Genomic DNA, 21781 nt, shown 5'->3' with positions numbered 1-21781 from the left:
AAATTGTAGGGACTGGTAGCCCGATGTGCCTTTGCTAGGTCTCAATATATGTGCTCCAGTGGATTTTGAGAAATTAACGTTCAAAAAAAGATATATATCTGTAACAGCGCTCCGCTTCGCGGAGATAAAATTATCTCTGTATTACCTAGCTGTTGCTAACACCAGTTAGCGACCGCTAGTAGGAGATAGCGACCATCTTGGGCTCCACTTTGCATGTCAGTGATATTTATCACTAATGACATGCAAAGTGGGCATGCCAAGATGTTAGCGACTGGAAACAGTCGCTAACATCTCTATCTCCTATTACCAACTTTTGGAGATATTCGCGCTAAGCGCGAATATCTCCAAAAAGTAACACCTGCCCTGAGCAGTTCTTAGCCATGTTATCCAATGGGAGGTGGATAACATGGCTAAGAGCATTAGCTCGGTAATGCATGAATATCGCTGACTTTTCAGCGATATTAATGCATTGCGGTCGTTTTTCATCGCATTTCCGATAAACTTTGATAATAGCAAGGTTTATCTGCGATAATTTCTGACGATGCTTAGCGGTAAAAAATTCGTTGCTAAGCATCGTTAGGGATAAATATCGCTTAACTTTGGTAATATGCCCGAACGTCTGTTAACGTTCGATTCGAAGGAAATCAGGAAGTTTTGAAAAACATTGTCTGCGCCATCTTGCCTTTTTTCAAATGCCACACTTTTGTCGTGCACGGCAGCCATTTTAGATGCCTTGACCAGACCCACTCTCTGTACGCTGTCGATCCTTAGCATGGCTCCCCACCCTCGCAAGCATCTCCCCCAGGCACTGGTCACCCCCGCTCTCTGTCTTATGCATGGGTAATAAACCTCCCCCCATCTGCGCTGCTCTTCCCTGAGAATCACACCCTGTGCCCGCCCGACACCTCCCTTACGCCCTATTCACTACCGCACCCTCTGACACTCCTTTTCCTCTGTGTCCGATTGTCCAGGCCGGTCCTAGGCTATCAGCTAGCCCTGCAGATGTAGTTTATGGCCCCAGCTGTAAAGAATCACCCCTCTTCAAAGGAGTTATAGTAGATCAAGGCCCACACCCGATGAGATCCGTCACAGCACACGCGTTCCTACTATCTGAAAACCATCCTGTATTGTGATTGGGGAGGGGACCGAGCCTGAAGCGGAAGATTCCAGGGATGACTCTTTGTACATCAAAGTTTTTACAATTATGTGTCACATTAAAAATATATAGCACTCCAACAAAGTAGTAAGATTATAAAACTTTAATAACTTATAAATATATACACAAAAAAACAGTAAAAACATTTAAACATTTTTAGGGAAAATGAAGGAAGTAGCGGTCGGCTGTGCGAATAGTCCCAACGTAGCACAACGTCCAGATTTCTGGACGGCACCCAGGTGATGTTGCCTGGGTGCCGCACTGATTTCGGTATCCGGCGTGGGGCGTCGCGGGGGGTGGGTCATCAGTAGCGGTCTGTTGTGCGAATAGTTCCAAGGCAGCAGAACGATGGCACCAAGGTGATGTCCAGTAAGTTGCCGCCCTTCGAATAACGGCGCGGGGCGCCCCGGGGGGGGGGGGGGGGAGGCGGCGTGAACGGGCCTCTCCAGGTGGAGTTTCGTCTGCTGTAGTGGGGCGCCCCTTTACCGTTTCAGTTGCCATTCCGTCCGCTTTTGGTCCACTGTGTCAAAAGCCGCAATTCAGCTGAGTTGCGTCCACTCTTGCGGTGCAGCGATAGGCGGCTGTCACAGGACTCTCAAAATGGCGGCAGGCTCTTTCCTTTTTGGGCCTGGTCCACTGAAATGGCCCTGGGACACCTTGGAAATCGCACGCTTGTCTGCTAGGTCTTGGAGCCCATTCTCGAAAGCGTCCCCTCCGCCTTGAGGATTCAACAAAAGTTTTGGGGGCCCCCGACTCCTGCAGGCTTCTGGTGGGGAGCGGCTGCCATGATTGCTCGCGGAATGACCACGACGGAGCCACGAGATGGTGGTGCTTTCATGCTGACGCCAGCTTCAGTCTGAAACATCCAGAAACAAGGTGGGGCTTTCATCGTTTGGGAAAAAAAAAAGTTTTCATCCAATGAAAAGTGTTGTTTTTAGGTCATATGATCAAGCCTTCCATCATTAGGAAACCAAAAGTAAAATGAACCAATGAAAAGTTTTATAAACAAGTCACATGACCTGTTATGCGGCATAGGGTATAAAATGCGGAGAAAATACGTTGGCACGTGAGGCGGCGTCAGTAGCGGAACGATGTGCGAATAGGCCGAAGGCAGCACAACGCGCCAAGATCCGGATGGCACCGAGGTGGTGTCTAGTAAGTTGCCGCACTGGTGTGGGCATCCTACAATGCTGAAAGTCGGCGTGGGGCGCCCCGTTGGCCTGTGAGATGGCGTCAGTAGCGGACCGATGTGCGAATGGGGCCAAAGGCAGCGCAACAATATTTTCCGAATAGAAGACACCACTAGGCGCTGAGATGCCAAGATCCGGATGGCACCGAGGTGGTGTCTAGTAAGTTGCCGCACTGGTGTGGCCATCCTACAATGCTGAAAGTCGGCGTGGGGCGCCCCGTTGGCCTGTGAGATGGCGTCAGTAGCGGACCGATGTGCGAATGGGGCCAAAGGCAGCGCAACAATATTTTCTGAATAGAAGACACCACAAGGCGCTGAGATGCCAAGATCCGGATGGCACCGAGGTAGTGTCTAGGTTGCCGTACTGGTGTGGCCATCCTACAATGCTGAAAGTCGGCGTGGGGCGCCCCGTTGGCCTGTGAGATGGCGTCAGTAGCGGACCGATGTGCGAATGGGGCCAAAGGCAGCGCAACAATATTTTCTGAATAGAAACACCACAAGGCGCTGAGATGCCAAGATCCGGATGGCACCGAGGTGGTGTCTAGTAAGTTGCCGCACTGGTGTGGCCATCCTACAATGGTAAAAGTCGGCGTGGGGCGCCCCGTTGGCCTGTGAGATGGCGTCAGTAGCGGACCGATGTGCGAATGGGGCCAAAGGCGCGCAACAATATTTTCTAAATAGAAGACACCACAAGGCGCTGAGATGCCAAGATCCGGATGGCACCGAGGTGGTGTCTAGCAAGTTGCCGTACTGGTGTGGCCATCCTACAATGCTGAAAGTCGGCGTGGGGCGCCCTGTTGGCCTGTGAGGTGGCGTCAGTAGCGGACCGATGTGCGAATGGGGCCAAAGGCAGCGCAACAATATTTTCTGACTAGAAGACACCACAAGGCGCTGAGATTCGGTTACCACCGAGGTGGTGTCTAGCAAGTTGCTGCACTGGTGTGGCCATCCTACAATACTGCTCCGAATAACGGCGTGGGGTGCCCGAAGGGGGGGGGGGCGTGAACGGGCCTTCCCAGGTGGAGGCTCGTCTGCTGTAGTGGGGCGCCCCTTTACCGTTTCAGTTGCCATTCAGCTGAGTTTCGGCCGCTCTTGATGCTACAGCGACAGGCGGCTGCAACAGGACTCTCAAAATGGCGGCCTGTTCTTTGGATTTGGGCCTGGTCCACTAAAATGGCCCTGGGACACCTTAGAACTCGGACGCTTTAATTTTTTTTCCTTTCCTCTACATGCAAAAAAAGGTAAATGCCCGGTACGTTACACGCTTCATCTGCCACGATGTACTCTCCAGAGGAACCGAAAAAATATATAGTTATGGTAACTATACCATGCATCGTCATATGGAGAGGTGGCACCGATTAATTATAGTGCTGCATAAAAGAGAGATTTGGGGAAGAACCCCCGACCTGCCAGTACATTCATCAAAGAAGTGGCACTGACAGCATCAGAGGCAAGGGAAACGGTCCCAAATATTTAGAAGAACTTTGGAAAGATTAAAATGACATGTTTAGATTGTGGCAAATTAATTTCATGTGGACAGATGAGTGTTACTCTAATAAATACAGCATATGAACATCATGATAGTCGATGGTTGGTAGAGACATTTTGACTATATCCTGGACCTGCCCGTCCTCGCCCAAAATGGCGCCGGAATAAATGGGACTCGTAACTCCTTGTTGTGTACTTGTTGTACAACCTTGATATCACGAGATACGTATGCAGTTTTGAAGCACATGGCGGGCGGGGACGAGAATAGATTGAATATTTCGACATCTCTATTGATATTAAGTTGTGATGTGTTATTGATTACTGTACTATTGAAAGTTCGAATTAACGTCACCCATGGTACTTGCCCGCAAATGTATATCTAGATAATTTTATTGTAACTGGCCCTGTCGTATTTTAATTATAAAATGTACGTCCACCGATTCCGCAACTGTTAGACACCTTAGTTCTTGCAACCTAATGGCCCGCCCGTTACGTTCCTCTAAAGTGTAAATGTCTCCTCATCATATACGATTACAGTTTGCTCCGTGGCCGGCGCACGTGGTTATAGGCCCGTATTTGTATACTGACATTTTCACAATAAAGGTTTTTAAAAGAAAACATGGTAGTAGTATTTACATTGGTAAAGTTTTTAATAATAGTCACTGTTTTAGAATCAGTAAAAGGCAAGTGAAATAAAGCAGACAAATTACATGAAGGGTAAAAGGTATAATACGCAGGAACGCAGTAAAGATAAATGGTCAAGGGCTGTAGTGTGTTCTACTCCTGCAACATAAAGTGATCGATAAGAATCTCATATTCAGGCGTATCGGCAACTAAGACAGCAGGTCGAGCCTCTTTTGCTCAACGGCTCCGTCATGGGACGAAGAAACGCCCTTTTTCTCGAAAAAAGAATATATTTTACTTGCAGGACAGTTGTAAATTTTCCAGGAAAGTACATTAGCCTGGAACATTATAACATATATGTTTAAGAAAAAATAATGTTCGGAAGTAATAAAAAGCGTAATTTTTAGGTCATATGACCAAGCCTTTCATCATTAGAATAAGAAAAGTAAACTGATCCAATGAAAAGTTTTATTAACAAGTCACATGACCTGTTATGCTTACGTTACGCGCTGCGCGTCGCGCCCCGGATCACTTCCGGATGCGCTAACGCGGCGCGTCATATGACGCATTACGCGACAACGCAGGTCCAGAATATAGTCGAAATGTCTCCACCAACCAGCGGTCGGAACACAACCCCTTTCAGCAGGCTAAATAGTTCTGTTAAATGACAACAGAAGGGACAGGCAACAAGAACCATCAGTCAAAGAGGGGAGGGCTAGTTCTTCTCTACCGGGTTACGTTGGGGCGCTACCTGGAACTGATCGAATTGGAAGTCTACAGTGTTTCTGGATGTTTCAGACTGAAGCTGGGGTTAGCATGAGAGCACCACCATTTCGTAGCTCCGTCGTGGCCATTCCGCGAGCAATCATGGCAGCCGCTCTTTATCGTTATTTTGGGCGGGGTGGGTGGCGGAGCCGAGCTGTATTGCAGCCATCATGGTGTGGAGTTTAGTTCATCTCACTAGTTTCGTATTTGTCATGAGGGGTTGTTCCTAATGTTTCTATTTTAGCGAGGTCAAAAAGAGATCCCATTAGTGGCCTACTGATTTTGCTCGATTCCTTTTGTTTTTTTACACGATTTTTCGTTATCTGCAAAGACTAAACAGAGTATTGCGACTCTGTGTTAGTTTGTAAATAGAGAATGAACGAAAGAGAACCAATTCTAAAACAGTAAATGCTTGGATAACAATCAATCAAATGGAGAGAGAAGCAGGCACGACGTATTACAACGGGGGCAAAGGCCTGCGTTCACTACCTTTCACTATCTGCAAAGAGAGAGTACTCCTAATAGAAATGAGGGGGGGGGCAGCATTCAAAGCAGATCAGTGTGCATAAACACGAAAATGTTTTTACTTACCACGTACTTGACATTCGACAGCTTATGATATTTGCTATTAAAAAACCATTGAAATTCACTGAAAAAAACCATAGGTTATAGACCATATATAGTTAGGAATTAGCATTTACAAAACCTTGAAAATTCACTGAAAAAACCATAGGTTATAGACCATATATCGTTAGGAATTAGCATTTAAAAAACCTTATTTTACTCTCACAAAACCATTGAAATTCCATATATAGTTAGTTGCACTAACTATATATCGCGCACCCGCAATCCACTGCTGATGATGTCACATATTACATCATTCATGACATGGTCAGTGACATCACTGATGACATCACTGATGACATCTCAAATGACATCACTGATGACATCACTGATGACATCTCATTTGACATCAATGATCACATCACTGATGATATCATTCATGTGATAATACAATGCATCTCCTCACACTCTAATATAACCTCCGTTACACCCAGTGTTAAATACAGAGTATAATTTTTGAAACCATTGACACACCAATACTAGTTACTACATACGCACTCACTGATTCCTATGTCTACACACACATTCACTCATTCACCCATACAATCATTCATACATACAATCACTCATCTTTACAACACTATCATATGCACTCATACACCTATACAGACACTCACACTCTGCCACTCATCCATGGAGTTACTCACACACCTAGTCAGTCCTGAAAAGAATCAATCACACTTCCATTTTCTCATCTATACAGTTAAACACAGAACACCTTACATTTTTGAAACATATACTAACACATACTTACTCTCTTATACAATCACTGATACAAGTACACATTGATCTGCACAGAGTCACACACCTCCCAGCCAGCCATACACACACTCAGTCTCCCATACAAATACTTGTGCAACCAATCAATAACCCATATAGCCACTCATATAGCTACTGATCAACACATGCAGCAGCTTGCACAACAACAGACATACTGATGCACACTTTCAGACAGTTTAGTCACTAACCCGTGCATTCAGTAAGACGCATTTAATCACTCACTCATACAGTCAATCACGCACCTACTAAAACCTTCATTCAGACACTTATACATCCACTCATTCTTCAATATGTAAAACATATTTAAACTTTACAGAAACACATAATCACTGGATGATGTCATCAGTGATGTCATCAGTGATGTCATTTGAGATGTCATCAGTGATGTCATCAGTGATGTCACTGACCATGTCATGAATGATGTAATATGTGACATCATCAGCAGTGGATTGCGGGTGCGCGATATATAGTTAGTGCAACTAACTATATATGGAATTTCAATGGTTTTGTGTGAGTAAAATAAGGTTTTTTAAATGCTAATTCCTAACGATATATGGTCTATAACCTATGGTTTTTTCAGTGAATTTTCAAGGTTTTGTAAATGCTAATTCCTAACTATATATGGTCTATAACCTATGGTTTTTTCAGTGAATTTTCAAGGTTTTGTAAATGCTAATTCCTAACTATATATGGTCTATAACCTATGGTTTTTTCAGTGAATATATATATATATATATATATATATGTGTGTGTGTATGTATGTGTCTGTATGTATGTGTGTATATATATATGTATGTGTGTGTGTATATATGTATGTGTGTGTGTATATATATATATATATTCACTGAAAAAACCATAGGTTATAGACCATATATAGTTAGGAATTAGCATTTAAAAAAACCTTTTTTTACTCACACAAAACCATTGAAATTCCATATATAGTTAGTAGTACTAACTATATATCGCGCACCCGCAATCCACTGCTGATCATGTCACATATTACATCATTCATGACATGGTCAGTGACATCACTGATGACATCACTGATGACATCTCAAATGACATCACTGATGACATCACTGATGACATCTCAAATGACATCACTGATGACATCTCAAATGACATCACTGATGACATCACTGATGACATCATTCATGTGATAATACGATGAACCTCTTCAGACTGTTATATAATCTTAGATACACTCAGTGTAAACAGACACTCACAGACTGTCACTCATCCATGGAGTTACTCACACACCTAGTCAGTCATGCAAAGAATCAATCACACCTCCATTTCCTTAACTATACAGTTAAACACACCTTACTTATTCAAACATATACTAAAACATATTTACTCACTTATACAATCCTGGATACAAGTTCACAATGATCCATACAGCCACTCACACATTCACTGGCTCTTATGCACAGTTATTTATATATGTCAACTCTCACATGTACTGTATTTTACATATGTACTTACTTTGACATGTAGCACTGAGATATCTATTCACTCACCAATACACTCATGCACACAGTCAACCGCCCATACAGCTGTTTCCACATGCACTTTTGAACCCATACATCTATGCAGAGAGTCATACACCTCCCAGCCACACATACACACTCTCAGTCTCCCATACAAATACTTGGGCAACCAATCAATAACCCATATAGTTACTCATATAGCTACTGAACAACACATGCAGCAGTTTTCAGAACAACAGACATAATGGTGCACAAATTAAGACAGTTTAGTCACTAACCCATGCACTCAGTGAGACACATTTAATCACTCACTCATACAGTCAGTCATGCACCTACTAAATCCTTCATCCAGACACTTATACATCCACTCATTCTTCAATATGTAAGACATATTTTAACTTTACAGAAACATACAGTCACTGGATGTTGTCATCAGTGATGTCATCAGTGATGTCATTTGAGATGTCATCAGTGATGTCATCAGTGATGTCATTTGAGATGTCATCAGTGATGTCACTGACCATGTCATGAATGATGTAATATGTGACATGATCAGCAGTGGATTGCGGGTGCGCGATATATAGTTAGTACTACTAACTATATATGGAATTTCAATGGTTTTGTGTGAGTAAAAAAAGGTTTTTTAAATGCTAATTCCTAACTATATATGGTCTATAACCTATGGTTTTTTCAGTGAATTTTCAAGGTTTTGTAAATGCTAATTCCTAACTATATATGGTCTATAACCTATGGTTTTTTCAGTGAATTTCAATGGTTTTTTAATAGCAAATATCATAAGCTGTCGAATGTCAAGTACGTGGTAAGAAAAAACATTTTCGTGTTTATGCACACTGATCTGCTTTGAATGCTGCCCCCCCCCCCCTCATTTCTATTAGGAGTACTCTCTCTTTGCAGATAGTGAAGGGTAGTTAACGCTGGCCTTTGCCCCCGTTGTAATCCGTCGTGCCTGCTTCTCTCTCCATTTGATTGATTGTTATCCAAGCATTTACTGTTTTAGAATTGGTTCTCTTTGGTTCATTCTCTATTTACAAACAAGCACAGAGTCGCAATACTCTGTTTAGTCTTTGCAGATAGCGAAAAATCGTGTAAAAAAACAAAAGGAATCGAGCAAAATCAGTAGGCCACTAATGGGATCTCTTTTTGACCTCGCTAAAATAGAAACATTAGGAACAACCCCTCATGACAAATACGAAACTAGTGAGATGAACTGAACTCCACACCATGATGTCTGCAAGACAGCTCGGCTCCGCCACCGACCCCGCCCAAAATAACGATAAACTCTATGCAAATATTACAAATATATACAACACACCAGCAAAGTAACAGGGTAAAACATTTTATTAAACAACTATTTACATAACTATTTTATACTTTTTGTTGCCCGATCCGGCTAGCTCAATCGATCGAGCATGAAACTCATGCACTCTGATGGTTCAAAGTTTTGAGGAGTGCTTGTAACACTGTCTGAAGCCTATTTGCACTTGCTTCAGCTTCACTATTCTCAAAGTAAGTGGGGGCTGTTTGAGGACGTGACTGCATTTGTAAACAATGTGATGCGGTGCCACCCTGAACCGCTTGACGGAGCCCCCCGAGGGACGGTGTGATGGCGCGGACTCGGAGGGGGCGCTTGGCTCCGGCCCCCTCCCCAGGTCGTGTTCTCCTGGTGTGGCCTGAGATCGCCCCCGACATAGGTGGCCGGCTCCCGGGATCAAGCGGAACTTTTTGCCTTTTGGTAACTCTTCCCTTCTTGACCTTGTCCCACAATCCGTTTCACCTAAAGACACGCTGTAGTGGGGCGCCCCTTTACCATTTCAGTTGCCATTCCGCCCGCTTTTGCTACACTGTGCCTCTTCCGCTATTCAGCTGTTTACCGCCCGCTCTTTCGACTACAGCGTCTCGCTCACCATGTAGTTGAGTTGCTCCCGCTCTTGCGGTGCAGCGATAGGCGGCTGCCACAGGACTCTCAAAATGGCGGCCGGCTCTTCAGATTTGGGCGTGGTCCACTAAAATGGCCCTGCGACACCTTGGAACTCGGACGCTTGTCTGCTAGAGCTTGGGCTCCATTCTCGAAAGCGTCCCCTCAGCCTTGAAGATTCTACAAAAGTCTTGGGGGCCCCCGACTCCCGCAAGCTTCTGTTGGGGAGCGGCTAGCATGATTGCTCGTGGAATGGCCACGACGGAGCTACGAAATGGTGGTGCTCTCATGCTAACGCCAGCTTCAGTCTGAAACATCCAGAAACACTGTAGACTACCAATTCGATCAGTTCCGGTAGCGCCCCAACGTGACCCGGTAGAGAAGAACTTGCCCTCCCCTCTTTGACTGATGGTTCTTGTTGCCTGTCCCTTCTGTTGTCATTTAACAGAACTATTTAGCCTGCTGAAAGGGGTTGTGTTCCGACCGCTGGTTGGTGGAGACATTTTGACTATATTCTGGACCTCCGTTGTCGCGTAATGCGTCATATGACGCGCCGCGTTAGCGCATCCGGAAGTGATCCGGGGCGCAGCGCGTAACGTAAGCATAACAGGTCATGTGACTTGTTAATAAAACTTTTCATTGGTTCATTTTACTTTTCTTATTCTAATGATGAAAGGCTTGGTCATATGACCTAAAAATTACGCTTTTTATTACTTTCGAACATTATTTTTTCTTAAACATATGTTATAATATTCCAGGCTAATGTACTTTCCCGGAAAATTTACAACTGTCCTGCAAGTAAAATATATTCCTTTTTCGAGAAAAAGGGCGTTTCTTCGTCCCATGACGGAGCCGTTGAGCAAAAGAGGGTCGGCCTGCTGTCTTAGTCGCCGATACGCCTGAATATGAGATTCTTATCGATCACTTTATGTTGCAGGAGTAGAAAACACAACAGCCCTTGATCATTTATCTTTACTGCGTTCCTGCGTATTATACCTTTTACCCTTCATGTAATTGGACTGCTTTATTTCACTTGCCTTTTACTGATTCTAAAACAGTGACTATTATTAAAAACTTTACCAATGTAAATACTACTACCATGTTTTCTTTTAAAAACCTTTATTGTGAAAATGTCAGTATACAAATACGGGCCTATAACCACGTGGGCCGGCCACGGAGCAAACTGTAATCGTATATGATGAGTAGACATTTACACTGTAGAGGAACGTAACGGGCGGGCCATTAGGTTGCAAGAACTAAGGTGTCTAACAGTTGCGGAATCGGTGGACGTACATTTTATAATTAAAATACGACAGGGCCAGTTACAATAAAATTATCTAGATATACATTTGCGGGCAAGTACCATGGGTGACGTTAATTCGAACTTTCAATAGTACAGTAATCAATAACACATCAGAACTTAATATCAATAGGGATGTCGAAATATTCAATCTATTCTCGTCCCCGCCCGCCATGTGCTTCAAAACTGCATACGTATCTCGTGATATCAAGGTTGTGCAACCAGTACACAACAAGGAGTTACGAGTCCCATTTATTCCGGCGCCATTTTGGGCGAGGACGTGGCAGGTCCAGGATATAGTCAAAATGTCTCTACCAACCATCGACTATGATGATGTTCATATGCTGTATTTATTAGAGTAACACTCATCTGTCCACATGAAATTAATTTGCCACAATCTAAACATGTCATTTTAATCTTTCCAAAGTTCTTCTAAATATTTGGGACCGTTTCCCTTGCCTCTGATGCTGTCAGTGCCACTTCTTTGATGAATGTACTGGCAGGTCGGGGGTTCTCCTCCAAATCTCTCTTTTATGCAGCACTATAATTAATCGGTGCCACCTCTCCATATGACGATGCATGGTATAGTTACCATAACTATATTTTTTTTCGGTTCCTCTGGAGAGTACATCGTGGCAGATGAAGCGTGTAACGTACCGGGCATTTACCTTTTTTTGCATGTAGAGGAAAGGAAAAAAAATTCGAGCGTCCGAGTTCTAAGGTGTCCCAGGGCCATTTTAGTGGACCAGGCCCAAATCCAAAGAACAGGCCGCCATTTTGAGAGTCCTGTTGCAGCCGCCTGTCGCTGTAGCATCAAGAGCGGGCGAAACTCAGCTGAATGGCAACTGAAACGGTAAAGGGGCGCCCCACTACAGCAGACGAGCCTCCACCTGGGAAGGCCCGTTCACGCCGCCTCCCCCCCCCCCCCCCTTCGGGCCCCCACGCCGTTATTCGGAGCAGGATTGTAGGATGGCCACACCAGTGCGGCAACTTGCTAGACACCACCTCGGTGCCAACCGAATCTCAGCGCCTTGTAGTGTCTTCTATTCAGAAAATATTGTTGCGCTGCTTTTGGCCCTATTCGCACATCGGTCCGCTACTGACGCCACCTCACAGGCCAACGGGGCGCCCCACGCCGACTTTCAGCATTGTAGGATGGCCACACCAGTGCGGGAACTTGCTAGACACCACCTCGGTGCCATCCGGATCTTGGCATCTCAGCGCCTTGTGGTGTCTTCTATTCAGAAAATATTGTTGCGCTGCCTTTGGCCCTATTCGCACATCGGTCCGCTACTGACGCGAACTCACAGGCCAACGGGGCGCCCCACGCCGACTTTCAGCATTGTAGGATGGCCACACCAGTGCGGCAACTTGCTAGACACCACCTCGGTGCCATCCGGATCTTGGCGCGTTGTGCTGCCTTCGGCCTATTCGCACATCGGTCCGCTACTGATGCGAACTCACAGGCCAACGGGGCGCCCCACGCCGACTTTCAGCATTGTAGGATGGCCACACCAGTGCGGCAACTTGCCAGACACCACCTCGGTGCCATCCGGATCTTGGCGCGTTGTGCTGCCTTCGGCCTATTCGCACATCGGTCCGCTACTGCCGCGAACTCACAGGCCAACGGGGCGCCCCACGCCGACTTTCAGCATTGTAGGATGGCCACACCAGTGCGGCAACTTGCTAGACACCACATCGGTGCCATCCGGATCTTGGCGCGTTGTGCTGCCTTCGGCCTATTCGCACATCGGTCCGCTACTGACGCCGCCTCACCTGCCAACGGATTTTCTACGCTTTTTATACCCTATGCCGCATAACAGGTCATGTGACTTGTTTATAAAACTTTTCATTGGTTCATTTTACTTTTGGTTTCCTAATGATGGAAGGCTTGATCATATGACCTAAAAATAACACTTTTCATTGGATGAAAACTTTTTTTTTTCCCAAACGATGAAAGCCCCACCTTGTTTCTGGATGTTTCAGACTGAAGCTGGCGTCAGCATGAAAGCACCACCATCTCGTGGCTCCGTCGTGGTTATTCCGCAAGCAATCATGGCAGCCGCTCCCCACCGGAAGCCTGCAGGAGTCGGGGCCCCCAAGACTTTTGTAGAATCCTCAAGGCTGAGGGGACGCTTTCGAGAATGGGGTCCAAGACCTAGCAGACAAGCGTCCGATTTCCAAGGTGTCCCAGGGCCATTTCAGTGGACCACGCCCAAATCTGAAGAGCCGGCCGCCATTTTGAGAGTCCTGTGGCAGCCGCCTATCGCTGCACCGCAACAGTGGGCGCAACTCAGCTGAATGGCGGATTTTGACACAGTGGACCAAAAGCGGACGGAATGGCAACTGAAACGGTAAAGGGGCGCCCCACTACAGCAGACGAGACTCCACCTGGGGAGGCCCGTTCACGCCGCCTCTCCCCCCCCCCCCCCCCCCCCCGGGGCGCTCCACGCCGTTATTCGGAGGGCGGCAACTTACTGGACATCACCTTGGTGCCATCCACATTTCAGCGCGTTCTGCTGCCTTGGAACTATTCGCACAACAGACCGCTACTGACGACCCACCCCCCGGGACGCCCCATGCCGGATACCCAAATCAGTGCGGCACCCAGGCAACATCACCTGGGTGCCGCCCAGAAATCTGGACGTTGTGCTGCCTTGGGACTATTCGCACAACCGACCGCTACTGACCATTGTTCCTTCTTTTTCCCTAAAAATGTTTAAATGTTTTTACTGTTTTTGTTTTGTTGTATATATTTATAAGTTATTAAAGTTTTATAATCCTACTACTTTGTTGGAGTGCTATATATTTTTAATGTGACACATAATTGTAAAAACGTTGATGTACAAAGAGTCATCCCTGGAATCTTCCGCTTCAGGCTCGGTCCCCTCCCCAATCACAATACAGGATGGTTTTCAGATAGTAGGAACGCGTGTGGTGTGACGGATCTCATCGGGTGTGGGCCTTGATCTACTATAACTCCTTTGAAGAGGGGTGATTCTTTACAGCTGGGGCCATAAACTACATCTGCAGGGCTAGCTGATAGCCTGGGACCGGCCTGGACAATCGGACACAGAGGAAGAGGAGTGTCAGAGGGTGCGGTAGTGAATAGGGCGAAAGGGAGGTGTCGGGCGGGCACAGGGTGTGATTCTCAGGGAAGAGCAGCGCAGATGGGGGGAGGTTTATTGCCCATGCATAAGACAGAGAGCGGGGGTGACCAGTGCCTGGGGGAGATGCTTGCGAGGGTGGGGAGCCATGCTAAGGATCGACAGCGTGCAGAGAGTGGGTCTGGTCAAGGCATCTAAAATGGCTGCCGTGCACGACAAAAGTGTGGCATTTGAAAAAAGGCAAGATGGCGCAGACAATGTTTTCAACACTTCCTGATTTCCTTCGAATCGAACGTTAACAGACGTTATCTCTCCCACACTACCGGTCCCCCTGGGCTTAAACGCCGAGATGGTAGGGACTGCATCCCGTGGAGATAGGCCGAGACGTCACTCAGCAGAAAAAAAAAGTCTATAAACATACAATAAGTTAAAAGTCAATCATTCTTGTTTCCTTGTAGTACGCTCCCCAGTCCGCTTCCCGTTACGCTAACCGGGCGCACCACACCAAAAAAAACGATTTCTCTTTTTTTTTTTGGCCCGCGAGGCCCTTTTAAAACCTCCACATCAAACCTAGGGGGTCAGGGAGGATCTACTATGCCCCCTTATGGTCATTTGCCCCTTCGCTTTGGCCTCCTCTTGTCTCTCGATCCTACCGAGAGACAAGATGGCGGCCGCTACGGACTGTTTGGAATGTTTACAGACGCCGGAGAGCCAATCAGCTTCGCTTCGCAAAGCTCCATAACGCGAAAAGTACGCGAAGCGGAGCGCTGCCAGGAGCGCTGTTACAGATATATATCTTTTTTTGAACGTTAATTTCTCAAAATCCACTGGAGCACATATATTGAGACCTAGCAAAGGCACATCGGGCTACCAGTCCCTACAATTTTGCCAACTTTCGTGCAAATCCATTCAGCCGTTCGATTATTATGTTTTTTTTTTTTTTTGCCCCGCGGGGCCCTTTTAAAACCTCCACATCAAACCTAGGTGGTCAGGGAGGATCTACTATGCCCCCTTATGGTCATTTGCCCCTTCGCTTTGGCCTCCTCTTGTCTCTCGATCCTACCGAGAGACAAGATGGCGGCCGCTACGGACTGTTTGGAATGTTGACAGACACCGGAGAACCAATCAGCTTCGCTTCACAAAGCTCCGTAACGCGAAAAGTACGCGAAGCGGAGCGCTGCCCGGAGCGCTGTTACAGATATATATCTTTTTTTGAACGTTAATTTCTCAAAATCCACTGGAGCACATATATTGAGACCAAGCAAAGGCACATCGGGCTACCAGTCCCTACAATTTTGCCAAGTTTCGTGCAAATCCATTCAGCCGTTCGGGCTAAAAGTGAGGCCAACCGCCCTATGGAAATTAACATTGGAAAAACGCGTTTTGGGACCCCCCTTTTTTCTCGGCCCCCCCTTGACGACCCCCCCCCCCCCAAGTTTTCAGGGGCTGCTCAGAAACAAAATGTGCCATTTTCCTGAAAATTTCAGCCAATTCCGTCCACAAACGCCAAAGTTATTAGACATAGAATTTTCAAAAATCCCATAGAGAAAAAATCCTAACTATATATACCTACTGGCGACCGCCAGTAGGTAATGTATGTGTGTGTGTGTGTGTGTATATATATATATATATATATATATATATATATATATATATATATATATATATATGTATGCATGTGTATATATACACACACATACCCCCACGAATTGCCCGTGGGGTATTCCTTTTTATACACCTCCACCTCTCTTCGCTACTGCGAGATCTATTCCTGTATCTCGTTGTTTCAAGTAGCAATTCAGTGCTTGTACTGCAGCTTGCCCTCGTTCTGCATGGCGGTGCCTTTTCTTAGTACGTTGATAGTGCACTTCGGTGCCTTTTCCTGCATCTTCAGCAATAAGGGTTCCTTGCGTTCCACTCCCTGTGGTGGTCCCCCGCTTCAGGATGCTCTTTTCTTGGAGTTCATGTACTAAACAGTCCCTCTCTTCTGGGAGGGGGGTGCATTTCCCCTCACAGTCGGAGGAGGTGGAGATCTGAGGTTCTTCTCAACAGTTATGCATGTTCCTCTTCACAGCTCCTATTGGCACCTTAGGTGCCTCTGCTGCCACTCCCTTTGGATGTGTCTTTTTTATGTGGGTGTCACCCTCCTCTATGTCTGCTGTGCCTGCGGGACAGCTCCTCTGATGCAGGTCATCCCAGGTGCTGCCCCCTTCGTCCCTGTCTCTCATGGGTGAGGTCTCACTTTGGCCTTCAAGCTGCCTGGTTGGGCAGTCCTGTGCGCATTTTTGCTACGCCACCTTGTTGTCTCTGTGGCGGTCTGCTCTGTGCATGTTTTAGTTGTGGTCCGCTTTAGCGAGATACTGTTCGCCCCTGTCGCCCCTTTTGTGGCTAGGTGTGCACTTGGCATGTCTTTTGTTCCCGCCTGTACTTCTGAGACGTTGCTCCGTACCTGCCTCTTGCCCTTCACTTCCTGGATACTGCCTCTCCGGCCCACCTTGCGTGGGCTAGCCTGGTAGGTTCTGGTTACATCTCTCCATGTTGTCCTCTAGCTTTGGTTGGTGTTAACTTGGTGCACCATTGAGCTCTGGGAGTAGTCCTTCTTCCTCCCTTCATTGTGGACTCTCTCTTCTGTTCTGGGATATGGATAGTGCTGATTCTACATCTCATACGGGTATGGTGTTGCGCCATTCTGGCAGTTTTGTGATGCCTTGTCTCCCTTTGTCTTTTGCTCTTCAGAGCTACTTGGGTTGCTGTCTGGCTGCTCCACCACAGCTTTCCCCATAGTCCGTCACTCTGTTACCGGCTCAGTGCTTTGGGCAATTTCTGTTGTTCTGTCGCAGACCCACCTCTCTCTTAGGGTATGGGTGTGGTATCTATTCTAAGTTAAGGAATCTGTGGCTAGATGTCTCTATCAGATGTACGAGTTACTTACCTTCGGTAACGATGTATCTGGTAGAGACGTTGTCTAGCTGCAGATTCCTTAACGCCCACCCATCCTCCCCGTTCAGCGAGGACCTTGCCAGGTGGGATTCTCTACTTAGCCTCCTTTCAGTTGCCTTTGGTTTTCTTCCAGGGTGCCCCATTGTTGCGCCCCCTTTGAGAATTGCCATATGCGGCTGCCTCCCTCCAGGTGTCTTCTTTCCTGTAAAACAGTGCTTTTTGATTCACCTTCATGGGGAGATTCTTCTTCTTCTCCTGTTGCCTTCCCTCCCTCTAGTCTTTTCCATTGACTCAGGGCTCTTGTCTCCTCCATAGTCGTCTTTTTTGGGGATCTACTGGGCTGTGTTTCAGCCTTCCATTACTATAGGGGAAGTGTCATTCTTTTCATACCTTCTTGCAGTAGATTGCTGTTCTTCCTGTGCTCCGTCCTTGTTGGCCGGCACAGTTCTACGTGGTAATAACAGTCTACCTTTGTCTGTTGAGATATTCTTCCCTTGTTACTCACCCTTCAGGGAGGGTCCACGGTTCGCTTTGCGGGGTTCTTTCTCAGAGTTTTGCTCTGCCTTTACTTCTTCACTTATATGTAGACAGTGTCTGATACTGTCTTTTATGATGGTGTTTTGCACCATCCACCTTCTTTATTTTATGGATTTTTCATCCTTCGCACACTGTCCCCATACTTTCACAGGTTTGTTGGTGGCTCCGCGTTGTGCCACGGAAAAGTTTCTCCATAGAAAATTGATGTCAGCGCACTGGGAAGGACTTATATGACCTCGCTGACTTCAGGTCCGTGCACGACGTCAGAGCGTGGTCATGTGGCGCCACCCCTCGGCGCGCAGAGGTGCTGCTGCAAAAAAAAACATTACGGATCCAGTCTGACGCCTTGGGATATTCTAAGTTAAGGAATCTGTGGCTAGGCAACGTCTCTACCATATACATCGTTACCGAAGGTAAGTAACTCGTACATTGCACTTGTTTACGGCAGTTGTGGGCTGAAGTTATATTGTGCCGAAGGTCATTTTTGGGCTGTTTGTGCCCTCCTGGCACCCCCCTTTTTTGAAGACTCGTATGTTGAGGTGAGGGGTTGATGCAAACACTGAATTGTCCGTATCTGTTTTCTGGTGCACATAGGAGTAATTCTATTCATGTTTATACTCTTTAGTGTGTCTCCATATGGCTTTATTCCTTTGTTGTCCTGCTGAAGACCCAAGTGGATTTATGATTTGTAATGGATTGTGTTAAGATAAAATACATTTGTTAATTTATTCAATTTACCTATGTACGTGTGTTTGGGAGCAGCAACATATAAAGATTTCTGCATGGCCAATATTTTTGTACATTCTGTTTGAATGCTATACATGCCATTTTGTTTATGTCTACTGCCAATTAAGAAGGAAATGCATAATGTAACCTCTGGACCTTGCCTTAAAATCATAATTTTCTACATTTTCACTTGCAGGGCTTTTTTGCTAGAGAAAATGTTTTGTGCTTGTTTCATTAACTGAATGCTCACAGTACAGTCATACACAATGTGTAAAATGATTGTGTTATCTTTCTTGCTCTTTTCCAGGAATTGACACCTTATTCCAAGGAGTGGTCACTGCTGCACTTGCTTTTCCGGAAGATGAAGACGCCAGTGGATTGTTGGTCTATATTTAAGAGACAATTTCAGGAGTACCTGTTTGGAATGTTCATGTTACCTTGGATCCTTGCACAGATGAGCCACTGTGGCAAACCTGCAAACTATTTTATTATAAATATCAGACTACTAGATTTAGAATTGTTGTATGTAAACCTTGTAAGGATTAAAGTGCCTCGTGCTATACCACTACGTACACAAGGCCATAAGTGAGATAACAAGATTACAGGTGGGCCAAAAATGTACCTCACGAATGAAATATGAATAGATGATCTTGTAAAGAAAAAAGTTTCAAAATTGCCTTGTGCTTTATTAGCGTCAATTGGAACAACCAAAAACACAGGTTATCCAGGGTTTGGACAGATAATTCTGTGGTTTTCAGAACCCCCGTATTTTTAGTACGGTGACATCCATCGTTCTGCTTCCGAACGAACAATCTGCTTCTCCACTCTCCATTCTCCACATATGCAAAGGTAGTGAAGCAGAGTGTCATGGCAATGGGCTGGAGTGAAGAAGGCACCATTTCCCAACACAATTACTTAACGAGCTGTAGGTTTGTGGTGAAACCGCTTTCTTCTTCATGCCTCAGCTGCCCAACTATAAAATTGATGCTGCTAGAGATGGTTTCGTCTTCAGAGTCATCTACACAAATAGGTTCTCCACTTCTAAGAGCTGAGAGAGGAGAGAAAGACTCACCTATTGCATTTAATGAGCGCATGCCACCGGGTACCAATAGGTCACTTGGTTTGTCGTCACAAACTTAAAGTAAATTAATTAAACAAGAATGGTACTTATATGATAAATAATAGACTATCATATTGTTACCAACAATATTTGACACCATTATACACTATACACAAACATCCCATAAAAGATATTAGATAGAACATCTCATACACTCCAACAAAGCCAGCAACATCAGGCTTAGGCTATTCCAGTTCACTGGCCAAAGGGCAAGTTACCAAACCAAAGGGATCCATAAGCAGTTGAAAGGCTGCACAGTAGTCCTCTCCGACACCAAAATCACACAAAACACTGCACTCACCAACGCTAGAAAGCTGCACGAATGCAGAGTGTGTAATATACAATTCCAAGCAACATAAAATAAAGCCTCTGAACTGGAGCAGTATCATTATTTTCCATTGGGATTAAAAAACGTCGCTGCCAGAGTGTGCCTTCCAGATTCATTAGTCCAGTTAGCGTCTGAGCATTGTCCAATCTGTGCACTGAAAATAAATGTGCAACACCGATATCGTAAAACTATTGTTAAATATCGTGTCAAGAATTCTTAACATATTTTTGTCGAGCGTTTGTTGCTAAAAATGGATCTAGGCTTCATGGAGACTCGTATGCTTCCCATTTCTTAAATAAAACGGGGCCTGCCTCATCTTGTGGCCTGTGCATGCTAGTCTTTTTTTAAAATGTTGATCTGAACTTTCTTATATGTCCTTTGGTTGAACTCCCAGCCAGTGACCCTAAATGCACCGTAACAACCACAGCCGTGGCTCTTGCAAGTAAGAGCGGTGGGGCCGGGAGATGGGGATTTAGACAGACGAGAACGAGGGAAATGAGTTCTTTATTTAATTTTCCCTCGTGGTCGTCTGTTCAATCCTCCCCACCCCACCCCACCCCTGCCCGAACCCGGCCTCACCGCTCAAACCTGCACAGGCTGCGGCTGAACAACCATCAAGACACAAGAATGTACGTGTAAAATATTAACTTATTGTTCCCACCTTCAGTTGATACCCTCCAATAATTTTTTCACGGAAAAATAATGTATAATAAAGTGCTGTTACTTATCGTGGATTTCCATAATTTTATAATGTTTGTTTGTTGGCTGAGGATTTAAATACCTAGTAAAAATGCTAAAAAGAGTGCCATTGACTCTCTTGGGATAGATATACAACAAATTCCAACGGTGTACCGTCTATGCTTACAATAAAGTTGCCTATTAAACGCACGGTCATAAAATATCATGAAGTCTCGTACTACATCTTTTCATTTGGTTTGGTTTACAGACATTTGAGGGCTTTTCTCATAAAAGCTCACGATTTGAAACGTTCAGCAATGTTTGTATGTAGTCCAGACGCTACTGGATTTAGTTAACATTGTCACTTTGGGATTTGTTTTTGTTTAGATGCGTGGCTGGGAATTAAACTCTATCCCAATTTATTCATTCTGGGATCGGTACAGAACTATAGTGCAATGGTTAGTACCACTGCGAGGGTTCCATCGTTTTTTACTGTTATTGTTTTGTTCTGTTGTAACTATACCATACTGTCATCTAGGTCAAGTGTAATGCTGAGAACTGTTGAATGTCACAATATCTACTTCCAACAATATCCAGTTCACAATAAAGACTTTCATTATACGTCGAGCGGAAGTATTGATTTACTATTCATATTTCCCCATCTACCTAACTTGACGACATACAAGTTGTCGATGTCATTGCAGATCGACATTTTAGCCTGTTATTGTGCCCCACCTCCACTCAGCATATCTGTTTTGGATGCTTCCAAAACCAATTTTTTGCGGAGATTTGGTAAATATATTGTGCAGTGTGTTTTAATATGGATGCTACTCAGTACAGAATTCATTGTAGCAGCTTTAGTCTTCTTATATTTATATTCTAGAACATTGAGTTTGCTGAGTATTTACCACTAGACTATATATTACTTAAAATAGTTTAACTTTTTGGGGGGAAACGTACAAGTTGTGCACAGAAGATAATTTCAGTTGCGAA

At 45.3% G+C, this 21781-nt stretch overlaps 1 protein-coding gene across 8 annotated transcripts in view; it reads left to right on the top strand.

Moving 5' to 3' along the window:
- Positions 1 to 21011, top strand: part of LOC144755518 (complement component receptor 1-like protein) — a 962117-nt gene extending 941106 nt beyond the window's left edge. For all 8 annotated transcript variants that reach the window (XM_078644512.1, XM_078644516.1, XM_078644510.1 and 5 more), the window contains one exon: positions 18970 to 21011. The gene's annotated coding sequence lies outside the window, so the exon portion shown is untranslated. The remainder of the gene's footprint in view (positions 1 to 18969) is intronic.
- The last annotated feature ends 770 nt before the right edge of the window (positions 21012 to 21781 follow it).

The sequence above is a fragment of the Lissotriton helveticus genome, chromosome 5_1 (genome assembly GCF_964261635.1).
Source record: "Lissotriton helveticus chromosome 5_1, aLisHel1.1, whole genome shotgun sequence".
NCBI classification, from domain to species: domain Eukaryota; kingdom Metazoa; phylum Chordata; class Amphibia; order Caudata; family Salamandridae; genus Lissotriton; species Lissotriton helveticus.
This window is presented reverse-complemented; position numbering and strand designations above follow the sequence as displayed.